Source organism: Hyla sarda, unplaced genomic scaffold (genome assembly GCF_029499605.1).
Source record: "Hyla sarda isolate aHylSar1 unplaced genomic scaffold, aHylSar1.hap1 scaffold_493, whole genome shotgun sequence".
Classification (NCBI taxonomy): Eukaryota; Metazoa; Chordata; class Amphibia; order Anura; family Hylidae; genus Hyla; species Hyla sarda.
The window spans coordinates 52592-64597 of record NW_026610504.1 but is presented as its reverse complement, the minus strand read 5'-3'; the positions used below and the strand labels follow the sequence as shown (position 1 = coordinate 64597).

General features: G+C 46.4%; 5 non-coding genes and 1 pseudogene across 5 annotated transcripts; all 6 read left to right on the top strand.

Annotated features, from left to right (window-relative positions):
- Positions 1 to 82: 82 nt before the first annotated feature.
- Positions 83 to 273, top strand: LOC130337231 (U2 spliceosomal RNA). Its single transcript, XR_008878167.1, has one exon. It is a non-coding gene; the product is annotated as a U2 spliceosomal RNA (small nuclear RNA).
- Positions 274 to 2363: 2090 nt separating this feature from the next.
- On the top strand, positions 2364 to 2554 carry LOC130337290 (U2 spliceosomal RNA). The gene has a single exon (XR_008878203.1). It is a non-coding gene; the product is annotated as a U2 spliceosomal RNA (small nuclear RNA).
- A 2088-nt stretch (positions 2555 to 4642) lies between these two features.
- Positions 4643 to 4802, top strand: LOC130337264 (U2 spliceosomal RNA; annotated as a pseudogene).
- Positions 4803 to 5488: 686 nt separating this feature from the next.
- Positions 5489 to 5672, top strand: LOC130337247 (U2 spliceosomal RNA). Its single transcript, XR_008878181.1, has one exon. It is a non-coding gene; the product is annotated as a U2 spliceosomal RNA (small nuclear RNA).
- A 2086-nt stretch (positions 5673 to 7758) lies between these two features.
- LOC130337289 (U2 spliceosomal RNA) lies at positions 7759 to 7949 on the top strand. Its single transcript, XR_008878202.1, has one exon. It is a non-coding gene; the product is annotated as a U2 spliceosomal RNA (small nuclear RNA).
- A 2078-nt stretch (positions 7950 to 10027) lies between these two features.
- Positions 10028 to 10218, top strand: LOC130337288 (U2 spliceosomal RNA). The gene has a single exon (XR_008878201.1). It is a non-coding gene; the product is annotated as a U2 spliceosomal RNA (small nuclear RNA).
- The last annotated feature ends 1788 nt before the right edge of the window (positions 10219 to 12006 follow it).

The window sequence follows — 12006 nt, the reverse complement described above, 5'->3', positions numbered from 1 at the left end:
AAATTGTCTGGCAGCCTCCCTGACAGCAAGCAGTGATAGTGCCCATGAAGGGCACCTTGTTGGGCCCGCCCCTTTCACGGTTATCGCTTCTCGGCCTTTTGGCTAAGATCAAGTGTAGTATCTGTTCTTATCAGTTTAATATCTGATACGTCCCCTATCTGGGGACCATATATTAAATGGATTTTTGAGAACGGGGGCCGATTTCGAAGCTTGCTTCCATCGCCCTATGCATTGACCCGATATGGCAGTATCTTCGGGTACAGTGCACCACCCCCTTACAGGGTTAAAAAGAAAGATTCCTACTTTCATTGCTACCTGCTTGCTGGCTAGCCAGCTAGCCAGCCCTGTGGGCCTTGCTGCTGCTGCAGCCAAAAAACAAAAGGTGGTGCTGCTGCTGCTTCTGCTGCTTCTGCTTCTGCTTGTGTCTGGCCGCTGTTGGAGCGTCCAGGCACAGGACTTCTGCTGCTGCTGACTAAATGGCCTCCTTAATTGGATCATTTGAGTAGCCAGCACACCTGTGCAGGTAGGGCATGACATGATAGGCAGCTGCCTTGATAGCGGGTGGGTGCTGAATATTCCTAATTGACAAAATAAGATTAATGCTTATGAAGAAATATAAAATCTCATCCCTTCCCCAATATCGCGCCACACCCCTACCCCTTAATTCCCTGGTTGAACTTGATGGACATATGTCTTTTTTCGACCGTACTAACTATGTAACTATGTAACATAACATGGGGGGGGGGGGGGGTCTCCTGGCTGTTCACACAGGTGTGTCATTGCTGTACATTGACCATGCATTGCTTCTGTGGTATTGCAAAGGCAAAGACAAATGCTTCCAGCCATCCATTGCACTAATGGATTGGTCATCAGCTGGCTGTCTATGTCCCGCATCAATATAGACCAAAGTACAGAGGGTTAGGCTATGCTATTGTGCACCTACCTGATGCATCAGAAGGTGCGAGGCCCTTGCTAAATTCTGTGCACAGACTTTGAGATCTATACTTTAGACTGTATCTAAACCTGCTCCAACATGGACTGACATTCTGGCCTACTTTCAGCCGATGCGACTTGTCTGTCGCTGAACAGTCGCTTTTTATGTATTCAGCACCTATGTATAATGTTGTAAAAATGCTCTAGAAGCTAAAGTCGCAGAAATGTCACACATATTTGGCCTGCAACTTTCTGTGCGACAAATTCAGACAGGAAAAATCAGTATAAATCCTTAGAAAATTATCCCCCAGTGTCTCCATCTGCTGGCGGTATTGAATAAGCATTGCTGCACTGATGGGGTATGCATTAGACGAAAAAAAAGAAGAAAAAGAAGAATAATACGCCCAGAAAAGAGGCGAAAAGGAGAAAAACTTAAAAAAACGTGAAAAAAAAGTAAGAGGAAGAGAAGGGAAAAAAAGGTGGAAATGGGTTTAAAAGTGATTTCGGCGGAGAAATATATATATATATATATATATATATATATATATATATATATACGCGCACACACACACATATATATAAACGTATTCTCCGTTGAGATATTGCAGCCGCTGCTGTGTCCAGGCCCAGGAGCCTTAGCACTGTGCTGTGATGTCACTCAATACCACTGACATCACTAGGTGTAAACAACATCTCTCCTTTGCTGTGTATGTGACTATGGAGCTGTTTGGTGATGTCGTCTATTATGGCCTTCATAGAAGCAACAGGAGATTGTTGCATCCATCTAGAACCCTCAGAACTACAGTGCTATGATGTCACTCACTTCCACAGGCCTTGCAGAGTGTAAACAACAACAACCCAGCTTTGTTGTGTATGTAACCATAGGGATTTGTGATGTCACCTAGAACCTTCACAGCAGCGACAGCTTTATGAGGAGCATCAGCACTGCTCTGCCTGAGCAGAACCATCACCGCCATAGGTTGTCAAATAACCCGGGTTTAACCCACACAGGTAAGTCCAATGGGGTGCAGGCATGTCCTCTATGCTTACAGCTTCCCGTGGGTGTTGGTTTGATACCGTTTGGGGACAGCCAAGGAGGCATCTGCAGGCAACAAAGGTAGGTGTGTGCTTGTGTGTGTGTTTCCTATGCAGATCCTAAGCCCAGTGTCACATGCAAGTAGGAGGAGTAAGAAGGGTTCCTGGCAAATCCGGGTTATGGATTGCATTTAAAAAGGCCCCGTGGGAGTGCAATGGGCCCCTGTCTTGCTGCTTAGCAATAATGGTATGGGTTTAGGTTCTGCTGTGTGTACTGGTGGTTGACTGCCCCCCAGCCCAGAGTGTGCATGGAAAATTGTCTGGCAGCCTCCCTGACAGCAAGCAGTGATAGTGCCCATGAAGGGCACCTTGTTGGGCCCGCCCCTTTCACGGTTATCGCTTCTCGGCCTTTTGGCTAAGATCAAGTGTAGTATCTGTTCTTATCAGTTTAATATCTGATACGTCCCCTATCTGGGGACCATATATTAAATGGATTTTTGAGAACGGGGGCCGATTTCGAAGCTTGCTTCCGTCGCCCTATGCATTGACCCGATATGGCAGTATCTTCGGGTACAGTGCACCACCCCCTTACAGGGTTAAAAAGAAAGATTCCTACTTTCATTGCTACCTGCTTGCTGGCTAGCCAGCTAGCCAGCCCTGTGGGCCTTGCTGCTGCTGCAGCCAAAAAACAAAAGGTGGTGCTGCTGCTGCTTCTGCTGCTTCTGCTTCTGCTTGTGTCTGGCCGCTGTTGGAGCGTCCAGGCACAGGACTTCTGCTGCTGCTGACTAAATGGCCTCCTTAATTGGATCATTTGAGTAGCCAGCACACCTGTGCAGGTAGGGCATGACATGATAGGCAGCTGCCTTGATAGCGGGTGGGTGCTGAATGTTCCTAATTGACAAAATAAGATTAATGCTTATGAAGAAATATAAAATCTCATCCCTTCCCCAATATCGCGCCACACCCCTACCCCTTAATTCCCTGGTTGAACTTGATGGACATATGTCTTTTTTCGACCGTACTAACTATGTAACTATGTAACATAACATGGGGGGGGGGGTCTCCTGGCTGTTCACACAGGTGTGTCATTGCTGTACATTGACCATGCATTGCTTCTGTGGTATTGCAAAGGCAAAGACAAATGCTTCCAGCCATCCATTGCACTAATGGATTGGTCATCAGCTGGCTGTCTATGTCCCGCATCAATATAGACCAAAGTACAGAGGGTTAGGCTATGCTATTGTGCACCTACCTGATGCATCAGAAGGTGCGAGGCCCTTGCTAAATTCTGTGCACAGACTTTGAGATCTATACTTTAGACTGTATCTAAACCTGCTCCAACATGGACTGACATTCTGGCCTACTTTCAGCCGATGCGACTTGTCTGTCGCTGAACAGTCGCTTTTTATGTATTCAGCACCTATGTATAATGTTGTAAAAATGCTCTAGAAGCTAAAGTCGCAGAAATGTCACACATATTTGGCCTGCAACTTTCTGTGCGACAAATTCAGACAGGAAAAATCAGTATAAATCCTTAGAAAATTATCCCCCAGTGTCTCCATCTGCTGGCGGTATTGAATAAGCATTGCTGCACTGATGGGGTATGCATTAGACGAAAAAAAAGAAGAAAAAGAAGAATAATACGCCCAGAAAAGAGGCGAAAAGGAGAAAAACGTAAAAAAACGTGAAAAAAAAGTAAGAGGAAGAGAAGGGAAAAAAAGGTGGAAATGGGTTTAAAAGTGATTTCGGCGGAGAAATATATATATATATATATATATATATATATATATATATATATATACGCGCACACACACACATATATATAAACGTATTCTCCGTTGAGATATTGCAGCCGCTGCTGTGTCCAGGCCCAGGAGCCTTAGCACTGTGCTGTGATGTCACTCAATACCACTGACATCACTAGGTGTAAACAACATCTCTCCTTTGCTGTGTATGTGACTATGGAGCTGTTTGGTGATGTCGTCTATTATGGCCTTCATAGAAGCAACAGGAGATTGTTGCATCCATCTAGAACCCTCAGAACTACAGTGCTATGATGTCACTCACTTCCACAGGCCTTGCAGAGTGTAAACAACAACAACCCAGCTTTGTTGTGTATGTAACCATAGGGATTTGTGATGTCACCTAGAACCTTCACAGCAGCGACAGCTTTATGAGGAGCATCAGCACTGCTCTGCCTGAGCAGAACCATCACCGCCATAGGTTGTCAAATAACCCGGGTTTAACCCACACAGGTAAGTCCAATGGGGTGCAGGCATGTCCTCTATGCTTACAGCTTCCCGTGGGTGTTGGTTTGATACCGTTTGGGGACAGCCAAGGAGGCATCTGCAGGCAACAAAGGTAGGTGTGTGCTTGTGTGTGTGTTTCCTATGCAGATCCTAAGCCCAGTGTCACATGCAAGTAGGAGGAGTAAGAAGGGTTCCTGGCAAATCCGGGTTATGGATTGCATTTAAAAAGGCCCCGTGGGAGTGCAATGGGCCCCTGTCTTGCTGCTTAGCAATAATGGTATGGGTTTAGGTTCTGCTGTGTGTACTGGTGGTTGACTGCCCCCCAGCCCAGAGTGTGCATGGAAAATTGTCTGGCAGCCTCCCTGACAGCAAGCAGTGATAGTGCCCATGAAGGGCACCTTGTTGGGCCCGCCCCTTTCACGGTTATCGCTTCTCGGCCTTTTGGCTAAGATCAAGTGTAGTATCTGTTCTTATCAGTTTTCATGCTGGTGGGGATGGGTGCTGCATGGAGGATGCAGGTGTACCAGGGCTTTCCGGGGCTGGTTCTGAGGAATCAGCTCGACGGCTGCCCCGATGTGACCTGTTCCCTCCGGGTCTCGCCATGAGGCTGAGAGGGTCTAGAGCCGAGGTACTTTTGTGCCTCGGGGAGTGGTGACCCCGAGGTGCCGAAACTCACTGGGAGAATAGGCTCACTGAGTTGAAGCACGGGCACCATAATCTCTTCACCTTGTGGCACTCACCTCTTGATTCCCGGCCTTCTGGCTAGGATCAGAGAAATTTTTATAGATCCGGCCGGATGTCCGGGCAGTATATCTGCACACATTCACTTATTTATTTATTTTTTGTCTCACTGTGTCACTTTTTGCGTGTTGTGTGTTCACAGGATTTGTCAGGATGCGGTAGCCCTTCTGGGTGTCCCTCCTGGCGGTCTAGGGGAGGTGTGTGTGGCCATTAGGTTCCGCACCTCCCTGCAAACACCCCGGGTACTCCTGCTTCGCAGGGTACCTACCGTAATCGGCTCTGCGGGCAGATACCTTGGCTAACGCCAAGGGGGATGCCGGGAGCATTTGTGGTCTCCTAGTAGCTTCGGCGAAAAGGGACATCGAACCTGGAACCTCGCAGGTACCTTTTGGTCCGGAGGCGAAGGGTAAGGTTTGTTGGGGGGCCTCTCTCCTATCGGAGAAGGGCTTGCGATAGACCGCATCCTTTGTGCACGTTTTTTTTAGTGTAACACGTTTGCACTTTTTCTTGCACTTTGGGTGAATCGAAAGCACGTTCCTCGGCTTTAGATAAAAAAAAAAATCTGTTCTTATCAGTTTAATATCTGATACGTCCCCTATCTGGGGACCATATATTAAATGGATTTTTGAGAACGGGGGCCGATTTCGAAGCTTGCTTCCGTCGCCCTATGCATTGACCCGATATGGCAGTATCTTCGGGTACAGTGCACCACCCCCTTACAGGGTTAAAAAGAAAGATTCCTACTTTCATTGCTGCCTGCTTGCTGGCTAGCCAGCTAGCCAGCCCTGTGGGCCTTGCTGCTGCTGCAGCCAAAAAACAAAAGGTGGTGCTTCTGCTGCTTCTGCTTCTGCTTGTGTCTGGCCGCTGTTGGAGCGTCCAGGCACAGGACTTCTGCTGCTGCTGACTAAATGGCCTCCTTAATTGGATCATTTGAGTAGCCAGCACACCTGTGCAGGTAGGGCATGACATGATAGGCAGCTGCCTTGATAGCGGGTGGGTGCTGAATGTTCCTAATTGACAAAATAAGATTAATGCTTATGAAGAAATATAAAATCTCATCCCTTCCCCAATATCGCGCCACACCCCTACCCCTTAATTCCCTGGTTGAACTTGATGGACATATGTCTTTTTTCGACCGTACTAACTATGTAACTATGTAACATAACATGGGGGGGGGGGGGGGTCTCCTGGCTGTTCACACAGGTGTGTCATTGCTGTACATTGACTATGCATTGCTTCTGTGGTATTGCAAAGGCAAAGACAAATGCTTCCAGCCATCCATTGCACTAATGGATTGGTCATCAGCTGGCTGTCTATGTCCCGCATCAATATAGACCAAAGTACAGAGGGTTAGGCTATGCTATTGTGCACCTACCTGATGCATCAGAAGGTGCGAGGCCCTTGCTAAATTCTGTGCACAGACTTTGAGATCTATACTTTAGACTGTATCTAAACCTGCTCCAACATGGACTGACATTCTGGCCTACTTTCAGCCGATGCGACTTGTCTGTCGCTGAACAGTCGCTTTTTATGTATTCAGCACCTATGTATAATGTTGTAAAAATGCTCTAGAAGCTAAAGTCGCAGAAATGTCACACATATTTGGCCTGCAACTTTCTGTGCGACAAATTCAGACAGGAAAAATCAGTATAAATCCTTAGAAAATTATCCCCCAGTGTCTCCATCTGCTGGCGGTATTGAATAAGCATTGCTGCACTGATGGGGTATGCATTAGACGAAAAAAAAAGAAGAAAAAGAAGAATAATACGCCCAGAAAAGAGGCGAAAAGGAGAAAAACGTAAAAAAACGTGAAAAAAAAGTAAGAGGAAGAGAAGGGAAAAAAAGGTGGAAATGGGTTTAAAAGTGATTTCGGCGGAGAAATATATATATATATATATATATATATATATATATATATATATATATACGCGCACACACACACATATATATAAACGTATTCTCCGTTGAGATATTGCAGCCGCTGCTGTGTCCAGGCCCAGGAGCCTTAGCACTGTGCTGTGATGTCACTCAATACCACTGACATCACTAGGTGTAAACAACATCTCTCCTTTGCTGTGTATGTGACTATGGAGCTGTTTGGTGATGTCGTCTATTATGGCCTTCATAGAAGCAACAGGAGATTGTTGCATCCATCTAGAACCCTCAGAACTACAGTGCTATGATGTCACTCACTTCCACAGGCCTTGCAGAGTGTAAACAACAACAACCCAGCTTTGTTGTGTATGTAACCATAGGGATTTGTGATGTCACCTAGAACCTTCACAGCAGCGACAGCTTTATGAGGAGCATCAGCACTGCTCTGCCTGAGCAGAACCATCACCGCCATAGGTTGTCAAATAACCCGGGTTTAACCCACACAGGTAAGTCCAATGGGGTGCAGGCATGTCCTCTATGCTTACAGCTTCCCGTGGGTGTTGGTTTGATACCGTTTGGGGACAGCCAAGGAGGCATCTGCAGGCAACAAAGGTAGGTGTGTGCTTGTGTGTGTGTTTCCTATGCAGATCCTAAGCCCAGTGTCACATGCAAGTAGGAGGAGTAAGAAGGGTTCCTGGCAAATCCGGGTTATGGATTGCATTTAAAAAGGCCCCGTGGGAGTGCAATGGGCCCCTGTCTTGCTGCTTAGCAATAATGGTATGGGTTTAGGTTCTGCTGTGTGTACTGGTGGTTGACTGCCCCCCAGCCCAGAGTGTGCATGGAAAATTGTCTGGCAGCCTCCCTGACAGCAAGCAGTGATAGTGCCCATGAAGGGCACCTTGTTGGGCCCGCCCCTTTCACGGTTATCGCTTCTCGGCCTTTTGGCTAAGATCAAGTGTAGTATCTGTTCTTATCAGTTTAATATCTGATACGTCCCCTATCTGGGGACCATATATTAAATGGATTTTTGAGAACGGGGGCCGATTTCGAAGCTTGCTTCCGTCGCCCTATGCATTGACCCGATATGGCAGTATCTTCGGGTACAGTGCACCACCCCCTTACAGGGTTAAAAAGAAAGATTCCTACTTTCATTGCTACCTGCTTGCTGGCTAGCCAGCTAGCCAGCCCTGTGGGCCTTGCTGCTGCTGCAGCCAAAAAACAAAAGGTGGTGCTGCTGCTGCTTCTGCTGCTTCTGCTTCTGCTTGTGTCTGGCCGCTGTTGGAGCGTCCAGGCACAGGACTTCTGCTGCTGCTGACTAAATGGCCTCCTTAATTGGATCATTTGAGTAGCCAGCACACCTGTGCAGGTAGGGCATGACATGATAGGCAGCTGCCTTGATAGCGGGTGGGTGCTGAATGTTCCTAATTGACAAAATAAGATTAATGCTTATGAAGAAATATAAAATCTCATCCCTTCCCCAATATCGCGCCACACCCCTACCCCTTAATTCCCTGGTTGAACTTGATGGACATATGTCTTTTTTCGACCGTACTAACTATGTAACTATGTAACATAACATGGGGGGGGGGGGGTCTCCTGGCTGTTCACACAGGTGTGTCATTGCTGTACATTGACCATGCATTGCTTCTGTGGTATTGCAAAGGCAAAGACAAATGCTTCCAGCCATCCATTGCACTAATGGATTGGTCATCAGCTGGCTGTCTATGTCCCGCATCAATATAGACCAAAGTACAGAGGGTTAGGCTATGCTATTGTGCACCTACCTGATGCATCAGAAGGTGCGAGGCCCTTGCTAAATTCTGTGCACAGACTTTGAGATCTATACTTTAGACTGTATCTAAACCTGCTCCAACATGGACTGACATTCTGGCCTACTTTCAGCCGATGCGACTTGTCTGTCGCTGAACAGTCGCTTTTTATGTATTCAGCACCTATGTATAATGTTGTAAAAATGCTCTAGAAGCTAAAGTCGCAGAAATGTCACACATATTTGGCCTGCAACTTTCTGTGCGACAAATTCAGACAGGAAAAATCTGTATAAATCCTTAGAAAATTATCCCCCAGTGTCTCCATCTGCTGGCGGTATTGAATAAGCATTGCTGCACTGATGGGGTATGCATTAGACGAAAAAAAAGAAGAAAAAGAAGAATAATACGCCCAGAAAAGAGGCGAAAAGGAGAAAAACGTAAAAAAACGTGAAAAAAAAGTAAGAGGAAGAGAAGGGAAAAAAAGGTGGAAATGGGTTTAAAAGTGATTTCGGCGGAGAAATATATATATATATATATATATATATATATATACGCGCACACACACACATATATATAAACGTATTCTCCGTTGAGATATTGCAGCCGCTGCTGTGTCCAGGCCCAGGAGCCTTAGCACTGTGCTGTGATGTCACTCAATACCACTGACATCACTAGGTGTAAACAACATCTCTCCTTTGCTGTGTATGTGACTATGGAGCTGTTTGGTGATGTCGTCTATTATGGCCTTCATAGAAGCAACAGGAGATTGTTGCATCCATCTAGAACCCTCAGAACTACAGTGCTATGATGTCACTCACTTCCACAGGCCTTGCAGAGTGTAAACAACAACAACCCAGCTTTGTTGTGTATGTAACCATAGGGATTTGTGATGTCACCTAGAACCTTCACAGCAGCGACAGCTTTATGAGGAGCATCAGCACTGCTCTGCCTGAGCAGAACCATCACCGCCATAGGTTGTCAAATAACCCGGGTTTAACCCACACAGGTAAGTCCAATGGGGTGCAGGCATGTCCTCTATGCTTACAGCTTCCCGTGGGTGTTGGTTTGATACCGTTTGGGGACAGCCAAGGAGGCATCTGCAGGCAACAAAGGTAGGTGTGTGCTTGTGTGTGTGTTTCCTATGCAGATCCTAAGCCCAGTGTCACATGCAAGTAGGAGGAGTAAGAAGGGTTCCTGGCAAATCCGGGTTATGGATTGCATTTAAAAAGGCCCCGTGGGAGTGCAATGGGCCCCTGTCTTGCTGCTTAGCAATAATGGTATGGGTTTAGGTTCTGCTGTGTGTACTGGTGGTTGACTGCCCCCCAGCCCAGAGTGTGCATGGAAAATTGTCTGGCAGCCTCCCTGACAGCAAGCAGTGATAGTGCCCATGAAGGGCACCTTGTTGGGCCCGCCCCTTTCACGGTTATCGCTTCTCGGCCTTTTGGCTAAGATCAAGTGTAGTATCTGTTCTTATCAGTTTAATATCTGATACGTCCCCTATCTGGGGACCATATATTAAATGGATTTTTGAGAACGGGGGCCGATTTCGAAGCTTGCTTCCGTCGCCCTATGCATTGACCCGATATGGCAGTATCTTCGGGTACAGTGCACCACCCCCTTACAGGGTTAAAAAGAAAGATTCCTACTTTCATTGCTACCTGCTTGCTGGCTAGCCAGCTAGCCAGCCCTGTGGGCCTTGCTGCTGCTGCAGCCAAAAAACAAAAGGTGGTGCTGCTGCTGCTTCTGCTGCTTCTGCTTCTGCTTGTGTCTGGCCGCTGTTGGAGCGTCCAGGCACAGGACTTCTGCTGCTGCTGACTAAATGGCCTCCTTAATTGGATCATTTGAGTAGCCAGCACACCTGTGCAGGTAGGGCATGACATGATAGGCAGCTGCCTTGATAGCGGGTGGGTGCTGAATGTTCCTAATTGACAAAATAAGATTAATGCTTATGAAGAAATATAAAATCTCATCCCTTCCCCAATATCGCGCCACACCCCTACCCCTTAATTCCCTGGTTGAACTTGATGGACATATGTCTTTTTTCGACCGTACTAACTATGTAACTATGTAACATAACATGGGGGGGGGGGGGGGTCTCCTGGCTGTTCACACAGGTGTGTCATTGCTGTACATTGACCATGCATTGCTTCTGTGGTATTGCAAAGGCAAAGACAAATGCTTCCAGCCATCCATTGCACTAATGGATTGGTCATCAGCTGGCTGTCTATGTCCCGCATCAATATAGACCAAAGTACAGAGGGTTAGGCTATGCTATTGTGCACCTACCTGATGCATCAGAAGGTGCGAGGCCCTTGCTAAATTCTGTGCACAGACTTTGAGATCTATACTTTAGACTGTATCTAAACCTGCTCCAACATGGACTGACATTCTGGCCTACTTTCAGCCGATGCGACTTGTCTGTCGCTGAACAGTCGCTTTTTATGTATTCAGCACCTATGTATAATGTTGTAAAAATGCTCTAGAAGCTAAAGTCGCAGAAATGTCACACATATTTGGCCTGCAACTTTCTGTGCGACAAATTCAGACAGGAAAAATCAGTATAAATCCTTAGAAAATTATCCCCCAGTGTCTCCATCTGCTGGCGGTATTGAATAAGCATTGCTGCACTGATGGGGTATGCATTAGACGAAAAAAAAGAAGAAAAAGAAGAATAATACGCCCAGAAAAGAGGCGAAAAGGAGAAAAACGTAAAAAAACTTGAAAAAAAAGTAAGAGGAAGAGAAGGGAAAAAAAGGTGGAAATGGGTTTAAAAGTGATTTCGGCGGAGAAATATATATATATATATATATATATATATATATATATATATATATATATACGCGCACACACACACATATATATAAACGTATTCTCCGTTGAGATATTGCAGCCGCTGCTGTGTCCAGGCCCAGGAGCCTTAGCACTGTGCTGTGATGTCACTCAATACCACTGACATCACTAGGTGTAAACAACATCTCTCCTTTGCTGTGTATGTGACTATGGAGCTGTTTGGTGATGTCGTCTATTATGGCCTTCATAGAAGCAACAGGAGATTGTTGCATCCATCTAGAACCCTCAGAACTACAGTGCTATGATGTCACTCACTTCCACAGGCCTTGCAGAGTGTAAACAACAACAACCCAGCTTTGTTGTGTATGTAACCATAGGGATTTGTGATGTCACCTAGAACCTTCACAGCAGCGACAGCTTTATGAGGAGCATCAGCACTGCTCTGCCTGAGCAGAACCATCACCGCCATAGGTTGTCAAATAACCCGGGTTTAACCCACACAGGTAAGTCCAATGGGGTGCAGGCATGTCCTCTATGCTTACAGCTTCCCGTGGGTGTTGGTTTGATACCGTTTGGGGACAGCCAAGGAGGCATCTGCAGGCAACAAAGGTAGG